The sequence below is a fragment of the Otolemur garnettii genome, unplaced genomic scaffold (genome assembly GCF_000181295.1).
Source record: "Otolemur garnettii isolate 467f Iridium unplaced genomic scaffold, OtoGar3 scaffold00013, whole genome shotgun sequence".
Lineage (NCBI taxonomy): Eukaryota > Metazoa > Chordata > Mammalia > Primates > Galagidae > Otolemur > Otolemur garnettii.
The window spans coordinates 26,957,889-26,970,316 of NW_003852408.1; the positions used below are offsets into that span (position 1 = coordinate 26,957,889).

The 12,428-nt window shown below is 42.0% G+C and overlaps 1 pseudogene across 1 annotated transcript; it reads right to left on the reverse strand.

The window, feature by feature from the left end:
- Positions 1-2,307: 2,307 nt before the first annotated feature.
- On the reverse strand, positions 2,308-3,276 carry LOC100959192 (annotated as a pseudogene). Its single transcript, XR_153155.3, has one exon. The product of XR_153155.3 is annotated as a 39S ribosomal protein L10, mitochondrial pseudogene (transcript).
- Positions 3,277-12,428: the final 9,152 nt, after the last annotated feature.

The window sequence follows — 12,428 nt, forward strand, 5'->3', positions numbered from 1 at the left end:
GCCAGATTGGGATCAGACACATCATTTCTACCTTTGGATTTTTCCTAGTCCTCCATTAGGTAATATAATCAGAGACAGGATCACAGTGTTGGAGGCACTGTGAAGCCTACCAAAGTCACATAGCTGGTTAGTAGCAGAGCTGAGGTTAGAGTTGAGGGGACAAGGCATTTTTCTTGGTAAACTGAAAGCAATATGTATGCACTTCAGAGTGAAAAGATCTAGCTGTGAATCTGCACCTTGCTACTTCTCAGCTGTGGGACTTGCATAAGTTCTTTAACCTCCCCAAGTCATTTCCTCCTCACAGGAGTGTGAATATTACATGAGCTAATGTGTGAAGTGTCAAACACTGCATTTGTGCATTGACTAAATGCTCAGTGTCGATTGTCATACTTCATGCCAGGGATCTTAGGCTTTGGAATCTGGGAGGTCCCTCTCTGGTTGTTGACCAGAGCCCATAATTCCCCATTGCCTCCTCCATTTCTAGTGCAAGAAAAATGGTCGGTACCTGGTTCTCTCAGGTTATGCCCTTTGGTGAATTGTAACCTGAGTGTTAGTTGTCAAAATGCCAGAACAGACCATGACAAGATGCCTGTCACAGACGGCTTCCTCAGATGAAGAGATGCTTCATTTGAGTTCTGAAGCCAGTGGGCCTCTACGTCTCTACTGTGGTTGTTCCACTCTGAGAAGCTCTGGGAGACTCCTGGCAGAGTCTCTTGAATAGAAAATAGAAGTTTATTCTTCCCACTTTAGGGTTCCCAAGGGTAAGAATGGACCCGGAATGTAGCCTGAACTCTCTCTTAGGCCCTAAATACATTACAATCATCCATAACCTATTCCGTGTAATTGAATCATATTACTCATAGTCACAATTTTCCTATTATAAAATATTGTCTTAATTTTAACTAACATGCTTACTCTTTAAAATCTCACTGAAACTTTTCCATACTAACTAAATATCCTAGCTAAATAAACATAAGCTCTATCTTTCAGTAGTGCTTCCTCCTTTTCTGTAGGTTATTGACCCAGGGTATTTACATTTTGCTGTTTTCCCTGAAATGGTTCTGATATTAAACCTCACCTTAACAATTCTTTACCCTCACCGACGGGCCTCTCCCTGGTACTGGCATCTAAATCTCCTCAAAACTGTTTCAGAGCTTACTTCAAAACTATCAACTTTCTTAACACCCATTTTTTAGTCATTTGGAGGGGAGAAAATCTGCTATATCTCTTAACAACTAATAATTCAACCTTTGGGGAACCTATGACAGGTAAAAACTGAACTAGATTCTGTCACTTTATAGGTGGCCTAAAGCAAATTAGTTAACTTTCCTAAGCTTTAGTTTTCCCACCTGAGGAGTGGTGGTAATGATAGTAGTCATCACATATGGTAGTTTTGAGTATTCAAAGAGATAATGAATATCAAGGGCTGGACACCATAACCAGCACACGTAAGTGATCAATCAACTTTAGCTATTGTTCTTGCTGCTGTTGCAAGAACAGACATTAGACAACGAGCAGCACAAGGAAACATAGGCATATTCCCCAGTTTACAAGAAACATAGGCATATTCCCCACCCATATTCCCCAGCTTACAAGATACTTGGGATGATGAACCATAAGCATGCAATAAGACAATGACATGAGAAATACCCTAATAAAGTATGTGGTACTATAATTTGTCAGATGAGTGACAACACTGTGGGCTAAAATATAGGCTGAAAAGACTTCTGGGTCGTAAGGGGAGTTGGTGGTGGTGGTGGTAGTGTTAATGGAGAAACAAGAAGCTGGGCCTTGACCAATGAATTGCAATTGCTCTTAGATAGTAAAGAGGGAATAGCAATAAGCAACATAAGGGATGGGAATGAGAGAGTGTCTAGACCACAAATAACAGGTCAAGTGGAGAATTCCAGTCAATGCAGGTGGGAGCCCAAGTATGACAAGCATTGAATGTGAATGTACCCAATAGACATTTGAGAGCTTAAGCCACAAAGCTTTCAAAAGAAGCTTAATGTGGTGGTAGTATTTGGTGTGGGTTTAGGAGAAAGAGACTACAACAGAAAGTGACTATACTCTTACAATAGTCTTAATTTAAGGTGAAGTGATGAGATTGAGGGGACTATCTGGAGGTGAAAAAACAGGCCACTCAGAGGGAAGAATTGTGTCCCGATTTAACAGGCAAGGGTAAGGTGGGGAGAGGGCAAGTAGAAGGCGGATGCTCTAAAGTGTTAATCCCAGGAAACAGAAGGAATGGATTATACAGTGTTGTTGTTTTGTTTTTTTTTTTTACAATGACTAACAGCTGTCATTCTGAGACGGCCTCCATTCTGCATCTCCAGATGGTCCTGAACCCGAGGAGGTTGTTGTTAGTGGAAGCCCAAGTAACACATGCCACTCCCCGACCCAAGTTCTTCAACATCTCCCACGGAGGACAGGAGAGCCAACATGGCAGAGTGTGTTCACTGGCAGGGCTGAGGAGAACAGGCTGGCTACGAGGCTGCAACAGGGTCAGGAGGATGTGGCTTCCCACTGGCTGAAACAACAGAGTCCCCCTCACGTTGCTGTCTGACGTACTGGTCCAACAAGGTGGTCAGCTGGAGGGGCTGGTGCTGAAGTAGGGAGTGGGTCTGGGCTGTGAGGAGCGTGAGGCCTCCTACCAGCTCCCCTTGTACCAGGGCCAGGCTGGGCAGCTTGGAGTAGTTGATGAAGCCCTGCCTGCTGAGGATGGTGTCATCAATACAGTCACCTAGCAGCGGCAGGAAAGGCATAATCCTTAAGATCCGGACCATCTCCTTGACCTTGGGCTCTTCACTCACCAGCAGCAGGTTGTGCCCCACAAAAAGGGGCAGCAGGTTTTGATACTTGGACTCCTTCAGAAAAGGCTTCAAAACCTCGCTGGGGAAGATCTTCATTAGGATCTTGTGTTTCCGAAGTTGGTGCCGCATAAGCAGCTTATCTTCTGCACTGATGGCCACATTCTGGCAGACGGCTATCATTCGGTTGTCTTGGAAGACTTGTGCTACCTCTCGGCGAAGGAGTCGGATGAAGTCTGTTTCCTCCTTGGGAGGGCTTGGAGGAGGTGGCAGGCATCTAGGGTTGACAACATGTTTGGGGGGGGATATACTCAGTCACAGCCATCAGCTTCTGTCGCTCAAAGTGCATCACACGCCAGTGGCGGGTAACAGCCTTAGAACCATGGCATACACTCTGGAGGGTAGGGAGCTGGCCCGCTTGGGGCAGGAGACCTCCTCGCAGATGCCCCGCCACGGCCGTAGCCATCTCCACCAGAAGATACAGTGTTGTTAATGAAATATGAAGGTCATTCATTCAATCAGTCACTTATCCAATAGCATTAATTCCACACTTTCTAGGCCAGGTAATTGGGATCCAGAGATGAGCACAGCAGTCACTGACTTCCAGGAAATAGCAGTCTAGTCAGAAGGGGAAACTAGCTTGGGGAAAAAATATGAGCGTTTACTCATAAGTTGATAGAGCTGAAGAAAACTTAAATGTCATCTGAGTACTCTTCCCCTCACCCCACATGCCCCTCACCCCACATGAAACAAACTTTAAAGATGAGAAACTGAAGTCCAAAGACAGTAGGTGATTGCTGAAATTCACACCTCTAGTTACTGTTAGCCTAGCAGGTGAGCCCAGAATTCCTTACCTCACGCCATGCTACTGTCTATTCACACACAGTGCTCAGCATTAGGATCTCATGGTTGACAATCAGGCATTGCCTGAGACATTGGGAACCGAAGCCCATGCCACATTGTGAGAGAAGGTAAACTATGGCTAATTCACTCTTTTGCACTGGTGATTTTTTGTCCACAAAAAGATTCTAATTTATGGCCAGGTTCAGTGGCTCACACCTGTAATCCCAACACTTAGGATGCTGAGGCAGGTGGATTGCCTGAGCTCACAGGTTCGAGACCAGCCTGAGCCAGAGTGAGACCCCATCTCTTAAAAATAGCTGGGCATCGTGGTGGGTGCCTATAGTCCCAGCTACTTGGGAAGCTGAAGCAAGAGGATCACTTGAACCCAAGACCTTGAGGTTACTGTGAACTAAGATGCCAGAGCACTCTACCAAGGGTGACCAAGTGAGACTCTGTCTCAAAAAAAAAAAAAAAGATTCTAAGTTATATCTGAGGCCCATGCATCCAGTGTCTGTGGGAGTGAGAACATCCACATGGAAGTCAGCCGGGACCCCACATTCTTGAAGTCATATCACTGTCTTCAGTATTGTTTAAATTGGTCATTTCATATATACCACTTCCACTATTACCTTGGTCCAGGCCCTCATTCCAGTTGTCTCCTAATTTTTGGCCTCTCCCACTTCAATTAGTCTATTACACTCTTCTAACAAGGAGCCAAAGATTTCATACCTCTATTTTAAAAAATCAAGTTCTTTCATGGACTACAGTGTGACTAGGAATTCTTTTCCTTCCAGAAGAAGTTTCCTGCTATTGCTTTCCCGGTACTTTATGCCCCACAAAAAACTACAAACCACTATCAGAACAAGCAAAGTTCCTTCATATCCTTATGCCTTTCCATCTGCTGTGTATTTTGCCTGTTTTTCTCCTTGCTACCTGAACTCCTACTCATCCATTGACGCCCACCTCAAAACTCATCTTTCTTTTTTTTTTTTTTTTTATTTTTATTTTTGTTTTTTTGAGACAGAGCCTCAAGCTGTCCCCCTGGGTAGTGTGCTGTGGCATCACAGCTCACAGTAACCTCTAACTCCTCTGCCCAAGCGAGTCTCCTGACTCTGCCTCCCAAGTAGCTGGGACTACAGGAGCCCACCACAACGCTGGCTATTTTTTGGTTGTAGCCTTCATTGTGGTTTGGCGGGCCCAGGCTGGATTCGAACCCACCACCTTAGGTATATGTGGCTGGTGCCTTAGCCACTTGAGCCACAGGTGCCGAGCCAAAACTCTTCTTTCTTAAACATAGATTTATATTACATGTAATTGTATTTGTTTATAGAATACATCATGACAAAAAAATAAGAGCATATGATGTCACATACAGAGATACATACCATATGGCAAAGTAAAATATATTCAAATTGGCAAGTTATAGGAAAGTAAAATGAAGACAGTAGTAGAAATGCATCTTAATCATTTCCAATAACCAGTTTCTCAAGTTGTATCTGGCTCTTGGTACATAGTTATTGGATAAATTAGTAAATGAATGGATAAATGTATATCATATTCATGTTTATACTCCCCCATACCAAACAAATTTATGTAAAATGTGTGAAGTTATGGAAAGAAATTCTGAGAACTAGTGAAGTACTTAAAGATATGGTCATCCCCTTTGGGAAAATAGATTAACCTTTAGGAATACCTTAAGTATCAAGAAAGAACATTTAGGAAGAAAAGAAATGGAACAAGGAGCCAGTGAAAAAGAAAAAAGGGAGTATTCAAACAGGAAGGAATAGTAGAGGGGAAGGGAAGGGAACGAGTGAGGGGCTAATAGTTGTCGATCATTAAGAGAGCTCTTCTAAGTAAATAAACAGGGCCATGTCAGAAGGTGAGCAGAGAAATTCTGGAGGCCCCAGTCAGGAGTGCAGCAGGTTACATGACTTCATTGTCCTCAGGTTTAGCTTGGACCTCCACGTGAGCACACCTTCATATAATTTGCCACACTTAGGTTTGTATCACTTTAACCCATGTTGGCTGTGTCTTCCTCTACCAGGGGTTTTCAACCTTTTTCTTCTTCTGCTGCGTTGGCAGAAGTGTTGTCTTGGGCCACACATTAAATACATTAACACCAACAAAAGGTGATTAGCAAAAAAAAAAAAAAAAAAAAAAGTCCATGTTCGTGCATACCTTTCAACACCACACATAAGCAAAAAATATCCTTACAAAATCTGCATGTGGCCTATAGACTGCAGTTTGGACACCCTGCTAGACTTTATTACTCTAACAAAAATCCATTTATCTATATTTACTCACCCTGGTTCTTAACTGTTTGAAGACTAGGTATTCCTTTCAGATCCCATTTGATTTCCAACTCTACCCAAGTGTTGCTGACTTACTCATGCCCTAAGTGTTACCTGAGAATCAGCTATCCTAGGTAGTCTCACCTTACCCTTCAAATGTGTATATCCCACCCATGGGCAGGTACATGGCTCAGAAATTCTCATCTTCTTTTCTATTCCAAACCCTCACCCATCTTAGTCCTAACAGACTTAAAAATTAAAATATTCTTGGTCTCTTAGGTTATGTATATTGTATTTACTCAAATAGAAAACTAGGTTGCTTTGGGTCTGGGGGGGTTTTTCTTTCTAATATAGCTTAACTTAAAATCATTATAAATTCTTAAAACACTGACAGCTGGTGACAAAAGACAGCAATTATGTTCAAATATTCTTTGTAAACTCTCTACCATATTTTATGAGAAATTTCGTGCAAATGTTTCTGATTTGGAAATTTCTCATTTATAATTGCTATTTGAGTCCAGGAAGCATTTTTACTGCCATCTGCAGCATTAAAAACCTTTTAAAAGAATAATATAAAAGAAGCTAGTGTCACATATATTCTTATTCCAAAAATCTAAGAATTAGGTGGTTGCTAATTCAATGTATTTCCCCATGTACAACTGCCACAAACAAAAACTGTTTATATTTTAGTTTGTAAAATTATCCTTTCCCACTCATTCTCATAGGGGCAATCTATGTCCCCCCACCTAACTTTCAAGGAAAAAACAAACAAACATAGAAATCACAGTATAAAAGTACTAAAAATAGAAAAACAGGAACTCCCATATTAAAATAAAATCTAAACAGACTACCTCTTTCCCAAGCAAGTTGTCAAAGGATACAAAATGGAGCTACAAAGTATCTTGTGATTTGAGTGATTTCCATAGTAACTTACAAAGAAGTTTAGGAAGTCCCCAGAAATTAGAGAAGGAAAAATATGAAATAGTTGCCATGGGACTTTCACAAGGACAAGATCATACCCAAAATTTAAAAAAAGAAATATGAATTTATCTTGCAAATATAACTTGTGGTACTTTTGCTTACAGAGAATTATACTCTTACCCACCTAAGCAAAATAAAGAGCTGAAAAACACACTTTCAGCAGTGAACTAAAACAATACACACTTGGACAGTGTGTGCAAAGAATCATTGCCCAGTAAAGAATTTAAGAAATGCTAAAATTCAAACCATAGGGATTGAACCAAAAACTTTAAAATGATTAAATAGTGAAATTGTAGAAATAGAAGAAACTTCAGAAACTATTTTTTAAATGAGAGGGTATGGTTCAGGCCATACTACCCCCAAATATGACACCTTGGCATTTGAGAAAATGGTAGAAGCAGGAAGGTCCCTCTCTGAATTTTACACCCTTCTTCCCTGAAGCAGGACATAAGATCCTCATTCATTCCAGAGGTGCCTCCCCATACCTGGTAGAAAGGAACAGCCTTGTCTCTGAAGACTCCGGAAGGCAGAAAAGAATCTGAACAAATAGGCCTTGCCAAGTTCCCACCATTCATTACCGTTAGGTCAGACACTCTTTTCCCACAATGTCCATCCACTCTTCATCAAGCCTAAGCGTAAAAATGCACAACTCGCCTTCTTTCTTTGGGTCTTCATTTTTGAGGACTCTCATGTCACTTAAAATTTATATTAAGTAAATGTGTATGCTTTTTATTGCTAATCTTTCTTTTGCTATTGAGTCCTGAGCCATGAACCTGTAAGTGGGTGAAAAAAAAATCCTACCCCACCCCAAAAGGGAACTGTGTCCTCAGCTATATTTGACTGGCAGTGAAATGACTAAAGATAAGTATACCAACAAAGGGCAACATGCTTCAAGAACAAAGAAAAATTATGTACAATAGTTCTAATTAAGGGAGTTGGACATAATTGGGATGAGATGTGGTGGCCTGACCTACAACAACCCCAGGTTTCTGTCCAGAATCACCCATAGCACGCTCCTCACTCCCTTGCCCTCAGGAGAAGGCCAGAGAAGTTGGGGTCTGTACAAGGGGAAATATAAAGACCCCAGAAGGCTCAAAGCTAATGACAAATGTGGCAAAATGAAAACATGTGAGGTACAAAACCCAGAAAGCTCATGATAATTACAAGAATATAAAATGTGCTAATTTTAGGCAAATTTTTAGTGAAAATTATATCACTACATTGTAAACTTTCTTTCAAGCATATAATTAAAAAATGTGTCCTAACCTATTTTTTCTAAAGAAGGTGTCATTTTAAAATTCAGGTTCGTCTTTTCCTTTTTTAAGATTCATATGCTAATGTGATGTACAGCAAGACTAAGTACCACTTTTTCTGAAAAAAAGCAAATTATACTATATTAAAAGTGCTTAGCAAGAGCTCCTGTTTTGTTCTTTCTGGGGGTGGCAGAGTTTCTCAATTATAGGCATCAGAACTTGTCTTTTTATCTCTTCTTAGCATTGTGTTCTACTTCTGCTATGCCTCTAAGTAAAAATGGCTCCTAAATGGCTCCTGTTGCCAGCTGTGACTCAAAGGGCTTTTTAAAAGTACAGCAGGGAGAGAGAGCTTGGTTGGGTTCAGTGAGCTGCTTAAAATTGTTAATATTCAGCGCCTCAGAGCACCAGTGTTCATTCTTCATGACGAAGATAATCAAAGGATGGAAAACTCTAAATAATTTTAAGCAAGCCTTTACTCTAAAGTTTAAAACTCAGAGCCTTAAAATTTAAGGGTCTTTTGTGGGTTGAGCCTGACATAAGGCCCCTCCTCTTCTTTTACCAATAATGCATTCCAAAAAGAGACTTAAAATCAGATACAGGAAAAATATTGGAAATCAGATAAAGGAAAAAATGGGTTATTTTGGCCTAAAGAATTGAAGATGGTGATGGGATTTACTGCCAAGGATAAAACATAAAATCAGAAGAAAAAAAACAGAAAAACACCATGAAATCAGTGGATGACTAAGGACCTGTCCTAGGAGGCATTCAACATTAGTTAGTATGAGCTATGTTCATTAACAGCAATGTTACCAAAAGTTCCATACTTGTGCCCAAGGCCGAATAGGGAGAACAAAGGATGGGGACAAGTGGTTTGAGGAAAAGGGAAAGAGAAGTTTATTAATTTGCCAGCAAACAAGGAGGATAGACTAGTATCTCTAAAAACTACCATCCTCCTTTCAACAGAAAAACTGGGTTTTTTAAAGGAGTTTTTCAGCAACGAGGCTACTGTTAGGCTATTGAATCTTAATAATTGGTATTTTCTGTCTTAGGATATTGAGACCTTATCTCCAGTGATTGAAACCCTGTGATCCTTGTCTGGACAATTCTGTTTTAAGGTAATAGAGAACAAACACAAAAAACATCTTTCTTTCCCATTGATCCCCAGCCACAGATAGAATGCAAGTTTTAATCCCCCCAAAAGAGTGGGAGATTTTAAAGAGACAACTTATAAAACATTTTGTTCCCTTTTTTCAGACCTTTACCTATATTACAAATTCCTGTCCTTCAACACCTATGGGAGAAGGCATGATGTGGTCCTTGAGATACTTCCTACTAAATTAGGGTGACATTTTAAATGGAAAGTTTGTACTTGTTTACAACTTGTCAAAACTTCAGCAGTAGGTTTACAAAAATTAAGAATACAACAGATTAGCAGGCAAAAAGGGGCATAAGCAACAACTACACCATGAGGACTGACAAGCCAAAATGGAGCATACTTGATGTGAAGAATTTATCAGTAACCCAGAAAAAAAATTAGAAAACCAATCACCTATCCTCGCCTCCCAGATCTCCACTTCATGCAGTGTGTTGTAACCAAGTAGCTTGCTGCCCAGTTTTGTCAACATGTTCTTCTACTTCTGCCCAGGAATTTACCTAAGTGCAACATTAGAATTAGCTATAACATAAACACCTTCCTGTTCTGCTAAAATATTGTCCAAAGCAATGAAATTATCAAGAATTACTCAAGCTAAAGAGCTGAGCAGCTGTGGTCAATGCAGTTTCATTAGCAATAATCCTCAAGTTTATGGACAGGTGGCAAAGAACCTGTTGATGAGCTGCCCACCCTGGGAGTAGAGTGTACCCAAAGAAATATTCATCTCCATCTAGGATTCCCCCTCAGAGACACTGTTTTGAAATTCCCCAAATGCAGTTGCCTTCTAAAATTCCCCTGGTTATTCATGAAAATAATTTCAGAAAACTAGTCCAGTGAACAGTCTCAGATCTGTTATGGACTGAGATGGGAGTGGTGAGAAGCCCCAGTAAATAAGTGGCCTCCACTGTCCAGCTACTTAAGCCATCATACTCATAAGTCCCAGGAGTTCCTTTCTTTCCTCCACAGACAAAAATGTATCCAAGAGTGCACAGAAAGTTTATAGAGCCATTCTGGACAACATTAAGGTTAAGCTTTTTAAACCAAGCGTCTGTATAGGAAAGTTGATTTTGTCCTTCCCAGAGCTGGCTGCTAGTTTTCCCAAGCCCTAGGGTTACATTGTTTTCCTTGTGTACTATGGTACAAATGGGAGTCCCTTTGTCCTTACTTGAGAAGTTAAAACATTTATTAACAAGGTAATTTAGAGAAGGTGGGGCTGAGAAGACCATAACAGTTGCGTTCTTTCAATATGTAGTTAATTTGAGGGAGGAGGGGCAAGATGGCCAACAGGTACCAGCCACTGACAGAAGCTCCCATTTAGAGGGAAGGATAAAATCCAGAAAACACCCAACAAAGTTAAAGACTAGGGGCCCAGCCAAGAGAGAAGAGTCATATCTGCAGGACACCTCTGCTGAGGCAAACTGCGACTCCTGGAGTGCAACTTACAGGTATATGGAACATCTCAAAGGAAAAGTGTCTGTCCCCTCCCCCAAGAGAGCTGTGTTTTTCTCTTTGTTTTCTCTTCATCTGCTCCCATAAGCTTCCTACTGGTGAGAGATGAACTGAGGACCTATTATCTCACCCTACATGTGAGAGCTACAGGTAGTGGAGTCTACTCCCCTAGAGGGACCCTGCTGAAACTTCGAACACCTCTCACCAGGCAGAAAAATTGAACTAAAGTTTCCACTGCCATTTTGAATCTCCAATCCACACTTCCCCCTTTGCCTGCAGAGACAGTGATAGGAGGCCCAAGAGTAGCATCCCCCCACCCACAGGACCAAGTGCACTCTCCTGGCCCTACAGCCGCACCTTCGCAGCTGCCTTTCCCCTGCCCTGGGGTTGCCCCAGCAGGGCCAAACTAGGACTGATCCAGCCACATACCCACACCACCTGCTGCCATTCCCCTGCCCCCCAGTCACCCAGGCAGGCCAAACCAGGACTGATCTGGCCACTACCATTTCCCTGCCCCCTAGTCACCCTGGCAGAGATGAACCAGGACTGATCTGGCCATGCACATTCCCCACACAGCCACTGCCATTCCCCTGCCCACTGGTCACCCCCGCAGGGCCAAACTAGGACTGATCTGGCCGCACGCATGCCCCACACCACTGCTGCCATTCCCCTGCACTTGGGTTGCCCTGGCAGGGCTGAACTAGGACTAATCTGTTCCCCTGCCCCCCTCATCACCCCAGTGGGGCCAAAGTAGGACTGACTCTGCTGCTCATGTGCTCTGCTCCACCCATGTCATTCTACTGCCCCCTGGTAGCCCTGGCAGGGCTGAACGAGGACTGATCTGGCCGCTGCCATTCCCCTGCCCCCTGGTCACCCCAATGGGGCCTAACAAGGTCTGATCCTGCTGGGCATGTTCCGCCACAGCTGCTACCATTCCCCTGACTCCCTGTTGCCCCAGTGCCAAGAACTAGGAGAAGATGACAGACACGCCCCGTCTCTCTGGGCGACCAGAAGAAGCTGGCACCTTCTCTGGTAGCAGTCACTTACTGAACGGTTCTAAGGTCTCTAAACAGTGTAAATCCAGCAAGGGGTGGAATCAGTGGAAAAACTCCAGAAACTTGAATAACCAGAGTAGGTCAACTCCCCCAAGGAAAAATGGGGCAGATGCAATTGAAGACCCTATCCATAAACAGATGGCTGAGATGTCAGAAATCAAGTTCAGAATTTGGATAGCAAATAAGATTAACAGAATGGAAGATAGGAGGGAATTAGAATTTCAAGAAATTATTCAAAAGATATCTTAAGAAATTATTAAAAAGATGTCTCAAGAATTCAATGATTTCAAAGATAAAATGATCAAAGATTTTGAAACATTGAGGCAAGAGTTTTCAGCCCTCAAAGATCTTAAAAATATGATAGACTCTCTCGGTAAAAGAATGGAACAGGCAGAAGAAAGGATCTCTAACATTGAATTCAAAGCTTTAGAACAAGCCCAAGAACTTAAAGATGAAAAGAAATGGAGAGCAAAAACAGATCTTTCTCTCAGGGAACTCTGGGATAATTCAAAGAAAACTAATATTCACCTTATAGGAATCCCTGAAGGCGATGAAGTTGCTTCACAAAACACAGAGGTTCTTCTTCATGAAAT